The sequence below is a fragment of the Thermobia domestica genome, chromosome 15, assembly GCF_964235325.1.
Source record: "Thermobia domestica chromosome 15, izTheDome1.hap1.1, whole genome shotgun sequence".
NCBI lineage: Eukaryota > Metazoa > Arthropoda > Insecta > Zygentoma > Lepismatidae > Thermobia > Thermobia domestica.
In genome coordinates, this window is record NC_137468.1 from 16498051 (window position 1) to 16510312 (window position 12262).

At 36.6% G+C, this 12262-nt stretch overlaps 1 protein-coding gene across 3 annotated transcripts in view; it reads right to left on the reverse strand.

The window, feature by feature from the left end:
* ATPCL (ATP-citrate synthase) overlaps window positions 1–12262 on the reverse strand; it is a 191090-nt gene that overhangs the window by 100776 nt on the left and 78052 nt on the right. The window contains exon 1 of one of the 3 annotated variants that reach the window (XM_081741359.1): window positions 532–739. The exons of 1 other annotated variant lie outside the window; for it this stretch is intronic. The gene's annotated coding sequence lies outside the window, so the exon portion shown is untranslated. Of the gene's footprint in view, window positions 1–502; window positions 740–12262 lie in introns of those variants that run through there. One more of the 3 variants, XM_081741357.1, reaches the window with a different exon arrangement.

The following is a 12262-nucleotide window of genomic DNA, read 5'->3' on the forward strand; positions in this document are numbered from 1 at the left end:
TGTTCTGAAAACAAGGAAATCCTGTTAATTTCATAGTTTTAAATGAAATTCAACTTCTCTTTTAAAAAAAAACAGAGACCTTAAAAACATTTATGATCTCAAACTTATTTCTAAGTATATTTACAATTTCTTGCTACGAACTTTTAACAGCATATTCGCGCAGAAACACTACGAGAAAAATCACTGGTAAATGAACGTCCACTAAATATCCTTATTCTTTATGGAAAAACTGGAGAACGGTAGCACAGCAGTGCTAAACTTTTCTTGAAATCATGTAAGTATTCGAAGCACAATCCACTGCCACACAACACCACACAATGTTGAGAGGATGAGATTTTTTGTTAAAATGACAAACACAAAATTATTTTCCCAGAAGTCAGGGTCATACCAGACTTCCCAACAATATAATTATCTCATACACCTGATTAACTAATACCTGAAAGAGAGATTTTTAAAAAAGGATTTCGCTCCGTAACTATGAGTGTGCTGATAACTTCCTTACCAATCTAACACAATTGAAATGAGTCTGACCTTTCGTGGGAGGTCAGTCAATCACCCGAGGTAGACTCCCGACGGATAACTGTTCAGTGCAGGAACTGACGAGTATGTAAGCGGAAACGCCACCAGCCGGTCACCGTTTATAGTCGCAGTGGCCGTCTTGAGATCGCCAATCTTCCTCCCGTCACTGACAACGTCACACTGATCTTCCACACACCACGACAATTGCCGAGACACTGTCACGGCGCGCGCACTCGCATACACAACGGAGAAATTTTCACTCAATTGATAAGGCCACGTCTTCAACACGTTGCAATAATACTTTCAGTTCCATGACCAACTAGACTAACGTAACATTTTTTTCTTCTTTTTAACTAAAAATCCATTGAATGAAAGGTGATTTATGTTAAAAGACCGAACCAGAACTTTGGCATATCGTACCATATGTTGGATAAGAAACAGTTGCATAATCTGACATCACATCATCGGTCCGCGAACATACGATGAATACGAAGTATGCAACAATCAACAATAAAATGAAATGTTTAGCATTATTGACATCACATGGAATTTGTTGCATGGATACTGTAAGGCTTCCTATAGATTAGTTGCATGGTTAGCTTTGGTTAGTTCTTCAGGACTTTGGCGGCATCCTTTTCACCATTGAGGTTACATGAGATGCAGCTTAACATGGGGTCCGAAGAACATAAGCTCTTATCGGGAATCGAAGCCGGATACTTTCTATCATTGGTGTGGGAGACCACCGTTTGGTTCCCAGTAGCTCAGTGGCAGACCGCTTACCTCTAGTCCGTGGGGCCCCAGGCTCGATCCCCGACCAAGTTAGTTTGTGGTGGACAACATCGTGTCCGTGGGTTTTCTCGGACTGCTCTCGTTTCCTCCACATTCTCATTCCACCAATTCTTGGATCATGACTCACTTGCTTTAATCATATGCCTCCTTTAGCCTAAAGGGGATAACGTGAGACGTTAAACTGAAAAAATTCATTTGGATCCTACGTTAAACTGAAGGTTCGCCGATATTTATGGTTTCAGTACTGAGAAGACATTCCACACCAAACAATCCTCGACAAGGAATAGGAAGTAGATTTCTGAGCTTTCGGCATCTATGGTCATGTTAGCTCGTCATGTATGAGAGATAGCGTTCTTCAGTGAGAACACTATCCTGGGAAAGGAAAGAAAGTACTGGGGAAGGAAGGAAGCGGCCTGGGACCTATATGTTAGGTACCACCCCAGCATTTGCCTGGTGTGAATGAGGGAAACCTCACTCCGGATGACTGGCCTGAAAACGGTTTTTACATTTCTTCGTCGAGTATCCCCACCGGGAATCGAACCCGGAACCGCTCGCACCAAAGACGAGAGAGTTAGTGACTACGCTACGCGGGGCCACCAAACAATCTTTGAATTGTTAGTAGGAAATTACTAAATTATTATTTTTTCCTTTAGTACACGTTCGATTCCCAGTGGGAGAACACAAAAAACTTAATTACAGAATAATTCACTTTCATTAATCAATCTCTCTTGTCTAAAGGGAATGCCGTCGGACGTTATAAACTTGAACAAATTCAAGTTTTTCTCTTTTTTTGTTGCGACAATCTATGATAAATATTAATGTTTTTACGATCGAAATAATGAAAAGAGAAAAATAAATTTCTTAACCGGGGGAAACGCGGTAATGGAATGAAATAATTAAATGCTGGCAGTGTACGAGTAGTCATTAGTGTTGTCTGCGAGACGAGACGAGACGACAAATAAGGTTTCCTTGTTTCGTTTCGTAAATTTTTTTACGAAATTGCTTTTTTTTTTTTTTTGTAGTTATCAACCCTTCTCCGTCACGAGAGGTCCATGAAGATTGTGATACAACATTTAAACCATATTTATTATTGGAGTATATTGTCTAATGACTTGTGACGTTGATAAATGCTCTTCATTGTGTTCGTATAATCACTTTCTCAATTCATAGTTTTCATATTGTTAATCAAGTAACACTAAAACAGTGTTCGAAATGAAATCTTTAAGTTTAAAGTCCCACAGTTATGCCGGTTAGGCTAAATGAGACGGTGATAACGAGAAATGAGTGAAATGGTGGAATGAAGAAAAGTGGGAGGAAACGGGAGAAGCCCGAGAAAACCCACGAGCACAGTGTTTGTCCACCACAAAGTCCACACGGCACGAGCTGGGATTGAACCAGGGACCCCAAGCACCGGAGGTGAACGCTCTACCACTGAGCCACCGCGCCCCCAAAACAGTGTTCGAGATCTAAGACTTGGGCAAATTAGTGTTACCCACGAGACGTATGAAAATTTTCGTCTCGATAACGAGAAGAAAATTTTAATGTTTCTCGTCTCGTCTCGTCTACAAAATGAGACGAGAATTTTACTGGCTCATCTCATCTCGAAAATAAGAAAACTGTAATGTTTCTTGTCTCGAAAACAAGAAGAGAATATCAATGTTTCTCGCCTCGTCTAATCTCATCTCGATTTTTTTAAAAAAAAGTATTTCTCATCTACTTTTCGAGACAACAACTACTGTATTAGCAAAACCACGGAGAACGTGATCGACAATGTTTGTCTGTCATTAATGACTTTATGAACGCCAGATTTCACGCTGCTACTTGTACTCAACGTGTGATTTACCGAGAATGTATACAAAAACTGTGACGTCGTGGAGCATGGAAACGATTGGTTTAAGTGATAATAATGCTACTACTAAAACTTTTGACGTCAAAACTCATGAGGGGCTTTGGTTACCTAGACAGCTTCTATTTGGGAGATAAGTGATCAGTACATTGACTCCCAAAGCATTTACTTACAGAATTTTTACGAGAATACGGTGCTCCTTATTTCAAGGAGGTGCCAATATTTCTATTTATTATACAGTGTACAATAAAAATACAAAAGTTAATGAAATCAAATCGTGTAGAAAAATCTGTGGTATTAGAAGACACAGGAAAATCCTGACAGACATATGTATGCACTTCCACGTAATTTCGGCATATACCAAGCGGCTGAAGACAAGTCAAACTACTCCCAAGACAAAAGGTCGCGTAGTCACTATCATTGCTTCTATCTGACGTGCTTAAAATGAAAACGAAATCTTTGAGTTTTACGTCCCACGATTATGCCGGTTAGGCTAAAGGAGACGGTGATGATGAGTAATGAATGAAATGGTGGAATGAAGTAAGTGGGAGGAAACGGGAGAACCCCGAGAAAACCAATGTACACGGTGTTTGTCCACGACAAAGTTCAGACGTGCTTAAAACATGAGATATTATTTTGTATACACATAAACTTTACTAAAATAATTTGACGACCATGAAATGCTTATTTCCCAATGTTCTCCTGGCAATAAGTTACGAACAAGTGTAGGGAGTCAATTGTTAGATTGGATTGGACATCAGTGTTCTTTTCAGCACCGAGGCTATCTGAGACGTAGACCCGAGCTCTCGAATGGATTCGTAGAATCATGCAGTGGGACTTACAAGATTGTACTGTTTAGTATGTATGTATGTACGTCTCTTGAACGAAAGTGAATTATTGAACTGTTTATTTTCAATAGATAGCTAGAGCAAATGAACATATTTCAAGAAGGGGGACATTCCGTTTAGCTAATTCTGGGAAAATGAAACAATTTCTTGCTGACCAAAATATTTTGTTTCTTTCAATTTGTGTTGTTATGCCGCTGAACACTTGTTCTGATATATTCAATGGCATAATAACATGAAAGAAACAAACTATTTTGGCCAGCAGGAAGTTTTATTTTCTCAAAATCAGCTAAACAGAATGTTTCCCTACCATAAATGACACATTCAATCATTCCGGCCGAGTTCGTTAATGGAATAACAGCCATCTTAATGGAATGGGATAACGGTGGCTAACATTAAATATACATATCCCGTTTAAAATCTGTAGCATGCCCTAGCTTCTATGCAACCAACATAACATCTAAGACATGTTGGTTGCCTATTACAAAAGGATCCTCTAGCATGAGTGCCTTCAATGCAATTTACTACAGTAATTCGATTTTCCTGATAATGGGATGCACAAGTTCCAAAATTCGATACTTAATGGGAAAGCACTGAACCTACTACAACGGTTTAGATCCCACTTTAAACTGTGAATTTCGACCTATGTAGCCTCGCTGCTTGCGAAGGGCATCCCTGCCACAGAATCACTGCGTCTCTGGGTGCAATATAAGATAAGTACTTTTGATGGTGACTAAAAAACATCAACATAGTATTCCACTTATTTTTGTGCTCTTATTACTATTCGAAAACTGTATTTATGACTAGAAGTGAATTAGGCCACTTAAGAACAGTCGCTATAAGAAAGAACTTTCGGAAAATTATATCAATATTGTTAATGATTCAAAGTATAGCACTTAGCATTTGTTTAAGAACAAAACCCACAACAGACAATATTAATTTTACATATCCCCCCCTCTAATTATGCTAACATATAATGATGTAATTTCCAACAAAAGAATTTCTGAATTTATACAGTAATGAAAATATGTGTTGTGTACATACTGTAGACTGGCACTTTTCTCATTCTAGGTCATTAGAGCATAGCAAGAGATGTAGTGTGATTTATATGCTTATTTTTAGCTTACGAATTCCAGTCACTTTTCCTTCAACTCACACAAGAATCCCGTTTTCTCAAACAATTTTACTTCGAAAAGAATGCAGCTTCACTATTATTATTATTATTATTATTATTATTATTATTATTATTATTATTATTATTATTCCAAACTAAACTACGCGTAAGTATCAGACGTTTCAAGACGGCTATATCCATTTGTGTGTCAATAGGTATAAGATCAAACATAGTAAGAGACATCGAGACGAGATTTTCTGGAATCGACTCACCATCCCTAGAATAGGTTTCACCTCCTCCGTTAACCCTTTATTCAAACGGGAAGTGACAGAAATCAACCATTTCCAGTTTCAACTTTGATCGCCACAGAGTATAATCGGTTACAGATAACGAGAAACAGATTTCTGCAATCAATCAAAAGTCTTAACCTCTCTACGCCAGCCAGAGATTTGAACGAAATCGTAGACTCTCTTGTTGGGGCCCTGGTTACCCCCTCCTAATTATCAGAGTCATGATTTATACATCGTTGGAAAGCTTATGGAGCACAGATTCCAACGACACATGTGCAATTTCCACCTCATTCGTAGAAGAAGAAACAAAAAGTCCTTAAAAATATGGGGGGAAAAATAGAATTTCGGGGGCCTAGCAATCCCTGCAGTCACCCTATGCCGACAAAATTATGCTACTGTGTAGGCAGCTGCAATACAAAGGAAATATTAAAATAATAATAATAATAAAGTTGTGTGTAGAAGAAAAATCATTGAATTTGACATCCCCCCCCCAGTACCGTAACCATAGTACCACGTTATATGCACATCATTTTTGTTGCAAACATCACATACAGTAACAAGAATTATACTTCTAGACCAATTCAGTGAAAGATATCTTGCGAAAAGATATATCGTTTTATATGGAACAGTCATGAGAACACATGTAATTTACGTAAAATAAAAAACTAAAAAAAGTTATGCTCAAAAAATTGGCCACCTTTGCCCGCCTTCCTTTCCCCATATAAGCAACAAGTATATTATAATATATATGATAATACCATGTAGTGGACTACTTTACTGCTTCACATACCAGTTTTTATTAGTGTATCCCCAAAGGGAAAATAACCTCCCAAAAAAACTGATGCAAAAAAAAGCACGAATTTACCCCCCTCCTCCGCCGAGTTATCCCCCAGATACATAGTCACAGAATGCATTTCAGTGGAAAGCTTCATTATTCAGGAATACACTGACATCAAAATTATGTTCCTAGTTTAATTAGGGGCTGAGCTCTTGAGCTTTAAAGCCTTGAAGCAGGAGTTGCGTCAATGGGTACTTAAAGGTTTCATATCCATCCTATAGTAAGACTATCCATGGCTTTGGATTGATTATTTTAAATTATTATAATTTAAAATAATCAAAGTGTGTTTTAAGCTTTGGTCAGTGTTTCTTTTGTTAAAATACCCATCTTAATTTCTCTACTAAAATAGGATGCTACCAGTTTCAATATTAATTTTCAAAGAGCAAAAATGGTAAGACCTGTCTAGTTTATATTATATATATATATATATATATATATATATATATATATATATATATATATATATATATATATATATATATATATATATATATATATATATATATATAGTTTCAGGTCCCTAGCGTAAGTTTCTTATCTGAGTTATCCCTCTACTACAACTAGAAGTTACACTGTAAACCTAGTACCTGCAGTTTCAACATCGAACTCTTAATAGTTTGAAAGTCTAGCAAGTTTCACAACGTGAGTCACTTGCTGTAATAATAATAATAATACGGTAATGTTCTAACACAGTGTTCTTTGTTCCAGAACGATAGCTTTCATGTCCGTGAAATTTGTGAACACTAGACATAATATACTTATTTATTAAAATGTCTTTAGATTCAATGCAGATTAATCCACTCTACCCAACTATCCCCTCAAATTTTGATACCTACACATCAATTGGTAGAGGCAAAGTGTAACTTCCTAAAAGCCCACCCAATTTTGAAGGAAATGTTATCGATTTTTAAAAAAATTACATTAACAGCATGTGTTCTTTAACAATTTTCATTTTCACCATAAGCCTAGTCAATGATAATGTGGGTTAGATATTAGCCCAGTCAATGAAGGTCAAAAAATATCAAAGTTCGGAAAAAATTTGGGTAAAGCTGATTTTCTCTCAAGTGATAGACCACTATGAGAGAAACATTTTCCCAAAAGTCCCCGCCCGTCCCCCTGGAGCTTCCCCCCCACGCCCCCTCAAAGTTAAAAAATGGGCGTTTTAGAAAAAAAGGCCATATCTTCAAAACTAATGAACATATCGACATGCTTCTTTTTTTCTCGTAATCTGTGAAATGTGCTCTATAATTTCGTATTCCTTAAAGTTTTTCATAAACCTAATGGTTTCTTGGCAATTTTAACCTAAAGAGTAAAAAATGAAAAAAATCGCCCGCGCCATTTTGTTTTTCCTCTTATATCTCCTTAGTGAGTTGTGATATGGAAAAACGTTTCAAATAAATCTTAATGAGCATAAAATTATCTTTCCAACGGTGTATATATTGTGGGGGTTACTCTTAAAATTAGCCATGTAGCGAGGTAAGTTTGAAGACGAGCGGGCTCAAATTTTCGCCTCAAATATCATTGAGGGATAAAATGCATAACACTAAGTAAATGTGTTAAAACAGAAGTGGATGTGAATTGAACTCCGTTGGGAACATTTAATCCTGAAACTATTCGTATTCTTTCGTATGCCAAAAAAAGTCACCGTAGTGGGCTCTCCAATATTTTTGTGAAAGATTTTAATGACTTGAAAGTTACCAGAGGAATTGAATGTCGAACGATACATCCCATATTTCCAATGAATGTTTTGTGGATTGCAGGCGCAGATATGCAGCCTGGGTGGAATGGATTCATGACCTCCGTAATGAGTAGAAGAGAAGATTGTGAGGATACATATATATTAGGAATTCCCTTTATAAACATGAATCCTAGCAATCCATCAACAATTTTCTCTGCTCTCAGTTATGCTGCAGAACAATGTCAGAAGCAACGCCGTGCCTGTATTGTTACGTTCGATCAACCATTGGTTTTAAAGGCGGTTGAAATTGTAGCGTCAGCAAATCCCAACAGTGAAGTGTCAAAAATTATTCTGAGGCTAGGAGGATTCCATCTATTAATGTCTTTTATGGGTGCTATTGGAAAGATAATGGAGGGGAGTGGTTTGGAAGACCTATGGGCTACAGTTTTCGGTAAACTGACTGTGAACCACATTTGAATGGTCACGCATACGCAAGAGCTGTCCGAGCATATAGCCTTACTGCTTGTGCGATTGTTAAAGTGATGAAGAGCAGTTTTCCTGAAATAAATGGCTCTCTTGCATATTTGGAAAATATTTCTAAAGATCTTCTTGAAAAGAGTTTTAATGAACAAGATGTTCTAGAAGAACCAGCTGTTAAAGAAGCTTTGAGCAAATTTAACGATTTCTTGCAGGAAATTATAACTTTAAGCAGAACAATTAAGCTGTGGGTTAATCTCCTTAGGTGCATTGACCTTATAATGCTGTTTATCTTTGCAGAAAAATCAGGAAACTGGGATTTACATATGAATACAATAATTCAAATTCTCCCATATTTTCATGCTGCCGGACATCTCCCCTATGCTAAATCCGCCCACTTGTATGCACAAGAGATGTGCAAACTTGAATCAAAACTCACAAATCAAGAACTAGTTCTTTTTAAGGAGAAAGGATTCTTCACTATTAGGCGGAAAGGCAAGTACTGGTCAGGAACGTGGTGTGATATGTGCATAGAACAAGATTTGATGCGACCCATGAAATCTGTTGGAGGACTGACACATGGCCGTGGCATTACTGACAATACTCTTTCAAAATGGGTACTTGGAACACCATTCTTGCTCAAAGTCCATGAGGCTGTAGAAGATGTTTTCGGAACAGCAATGCAGTTTAGCGAACAGCACATGTAACTACGAGAATCCAGAAAGAAGAAAGACTTGTCAGACTTACAGAAGTTTACAGCTTGGTTACAGGAACACAATCCTTTTACAAAGTTGTCTGATGAACTGGTCTCTTTGGCCACTGGGTTTGTTTGTGATGATTCAATAAACTGTGATCAAGCATACGATGTCGGTTTGTCTACCATGAACAAAATTAAAGGTAAAAATTTCCAAGAACTCAAACTGCACAGAAAAGATATGGTGAAGACACAGGCAGCACAGAAGTCAGCAAGAGTAAGATCAAAAGAGGTCAATATCAATCCTCAACAGCTTTTTAATCGGATATTGTGTGCCTGTGATAGCGCCAGCAAATTAAAGACATATTTCGAATATGAATTGGCGGTACGCCAACCAGCTCTGTTTGACGAAGTTTCTCTTCGAAAAGGTACAAAATCATCCTTGATGAAGGTTTTTGAAGAAGGAATCATCGAAGAACTAGATGTAAAGGATGCAACATATATTGTAGACGGAGGGTTTCTTCTTCACCATCTGCCATGGCCAAAAAATTGTACCTTTGGAGCTGTCTTAGAGAACTATTGTACACATGTTCTTAATAAATATGGTCAAAAATCTATCGTTGTTTTTGATGGTTACCCTAGTGAGCCTACCACGAAAATGAAGAACAAAACAGGAGAGCGGCGAAAAAATCTTCACAAGACATAATTTTTTGTCAAAACGCAGTCTGTGTCACGGGAAAAGACGAGTTCTTAGGTAATAGAAACAATAAGAAGAGATTATCGTTGGCTCTGGGGTCTGAACTCGTGAAACGGGGATTGGTTGTAATTACAGCAGAGGAAGACGCGTATATTGACATTATAATGACGGCCATTCAACAGTTGAAAACTGCTTCAAAAGTTATTGTTGTAGGATCTGATACTGACCTGGTAGTCTTACTTACTGCTTTGTCTCCTGAGAAAGAAAGTGCTTCTGTTTACTTCTGTAAAGAGAAAGGTGGTGTGACTCCGAACACACGGTACTTCAGGATCGAAACATTGATTGAAAAGTTTGGAGATTGCCGACAACTACTTTTGTTCTGTTATGCGTTTACAGGATGTGACACGACATCGTGTTTTTATGGTATGGGCAAATTAAAAGTAATAGATATGCTCAAATCACCGGAATTTCAAAACTAGACCAGAGTGTTTATATATATATATATATATATATATATATATATATATATATATATATATATATATATATTTCAAAATCTAAAGGAGAAATATTATCTACAGGTGAAAAATTAGTTTTGGCTTTGTATGATTTGGGAAAATACTCAAATTTGAATGAGGCCCGATACCACAGATGTTTGTCTTTCACAAAGAAAAGTTCACTAAGATCTAACTTTGACCTGGCCAAACTTCTGAAGCGTGTAATGAACATTCGCTCAGAGTATTTTTGCAAGCACAGAAATGGTTAGGAAATAAACTTCATGACACAGAGTGGGGTTGGAGGATAGAAATAATTAAAGAAAACGGACGCTCCAAAAAGACATTGAAACCTATTCCCACATTTAAGCCATTTGCACCAGACGAGCTTCTGTACATAATATCATGTTCGTGTAAGCAAGGATGTAGGCAATACTGTAAATGTAAAATAACTAAAATAGATTGCTCTGCAATGTGTGAGCACTGTATGGGCTGTCTTGCCTAAATTAACATTTCTATTCCGAGGAAGAACTTGTAGAATCACATCCGAAAATTAAATAGTATACTGTATAGCTACGGAAGATTAAGTTGAAAATACTGCAGTAAGCATAGCGCACATGTTCAAAATTAAGATGTAAACATAATAAAAATGTTAAAGATATAATCTCATACGCTAATTGACTGAGGAGATCCAAGGCAAAAAATAGGGAAAGGAAGAGCAAACAAAATATTTCAAATTTTTATAGTTTATTTGTTTATCTAGAAATTATTAGATTTATAAAAAAATAGAAAATAAAATAAAATAATGTTATCACTTTTCAAGAATAAAACAGAATGTGAAAATTATCAGTGTGTTGAATAATTTTGGAGATAATACCTTTTGTCAGAAACGCTTATTTTTAAATTTGGAATGATAATGGGGATAGAGTAAGGGTTAAAGCTTCACAGGGGAGGCAGAACTAAACAAAAATGCTTTTCTAACAATGCAGTGGTTTATTATTTTTTAAAAAGCTTTGTTATTATTATTTTTTTTTCTTTCGAAATGAAACATAGTGAGACTGATATTTGGGGCGAAAATTTGAGCCCGCTCGACTTCAAACTTACCTCGCTACATGGCTAATTTTAAGAGTAACCCTACAATATATACACCGTTGGAAAGATAATTTTATGGTCTTTAAGATTTATTTGAAACATTTTTCCATATCACAACTCATTAAGGAAATATAAGAGGAAAAACAAAATAGCGCGGGCGATTTTTTTCATTTTTTACTCTTTAGGTTAAAATTGCCAAGAAACCATTAGGTTTATGAAAAACTTTAAGGAATACGAAATTATAGAGCACATTTCACAGATTACGAGAAAAAAAGAAGCATATCAATATGTTCATTAGTTTTGAAGATATGGCCTATTTTCTAAAACGCCCATTTTTTGACTTTGAGGGAGCGTGGGGGGAGAAGCTCCAGGGGGAGGGGCGGGGACTTTTGGGAAAATGTTCCCCTCATAGTGGTCTATCACTTGGGAGAAAATCAGCTTTACCCAAATTTTTTCCTTGCAAAAACCTTTATTGACTGGGCTATATTAGCTGTTACTTCGGCAAATTCTACATCTGTAATTGCCAATTTCTAACTATGCACCAGAGGTAGGGTTCCCAACTGTCCGGTTTTTCACTGGCCTGGCCGGAAATATTACTGTTATTTTGATTAAAGCCGGTGACCAGTACAAACTTCTTACCATCCCCTTTATGACGTTTTTTTTTTTTTTTTTCAAATTTGTATCTAGTTCAAAGTATAGATTTAAAAAAGTAACTTTCATTCTATTAAATCCAAAACCTTTCACCATCTATCAACGATTAATATATTTTGTTCATCTGTTTAGATAATTTTAAGAAGCTGACAGGGATTGTATCAGGGAAAATTTAAAATTTACTCGTAAGGAATTTTATACCTTTATTGAAGGTGAAAAAGGACTTCTTAAAGCAATT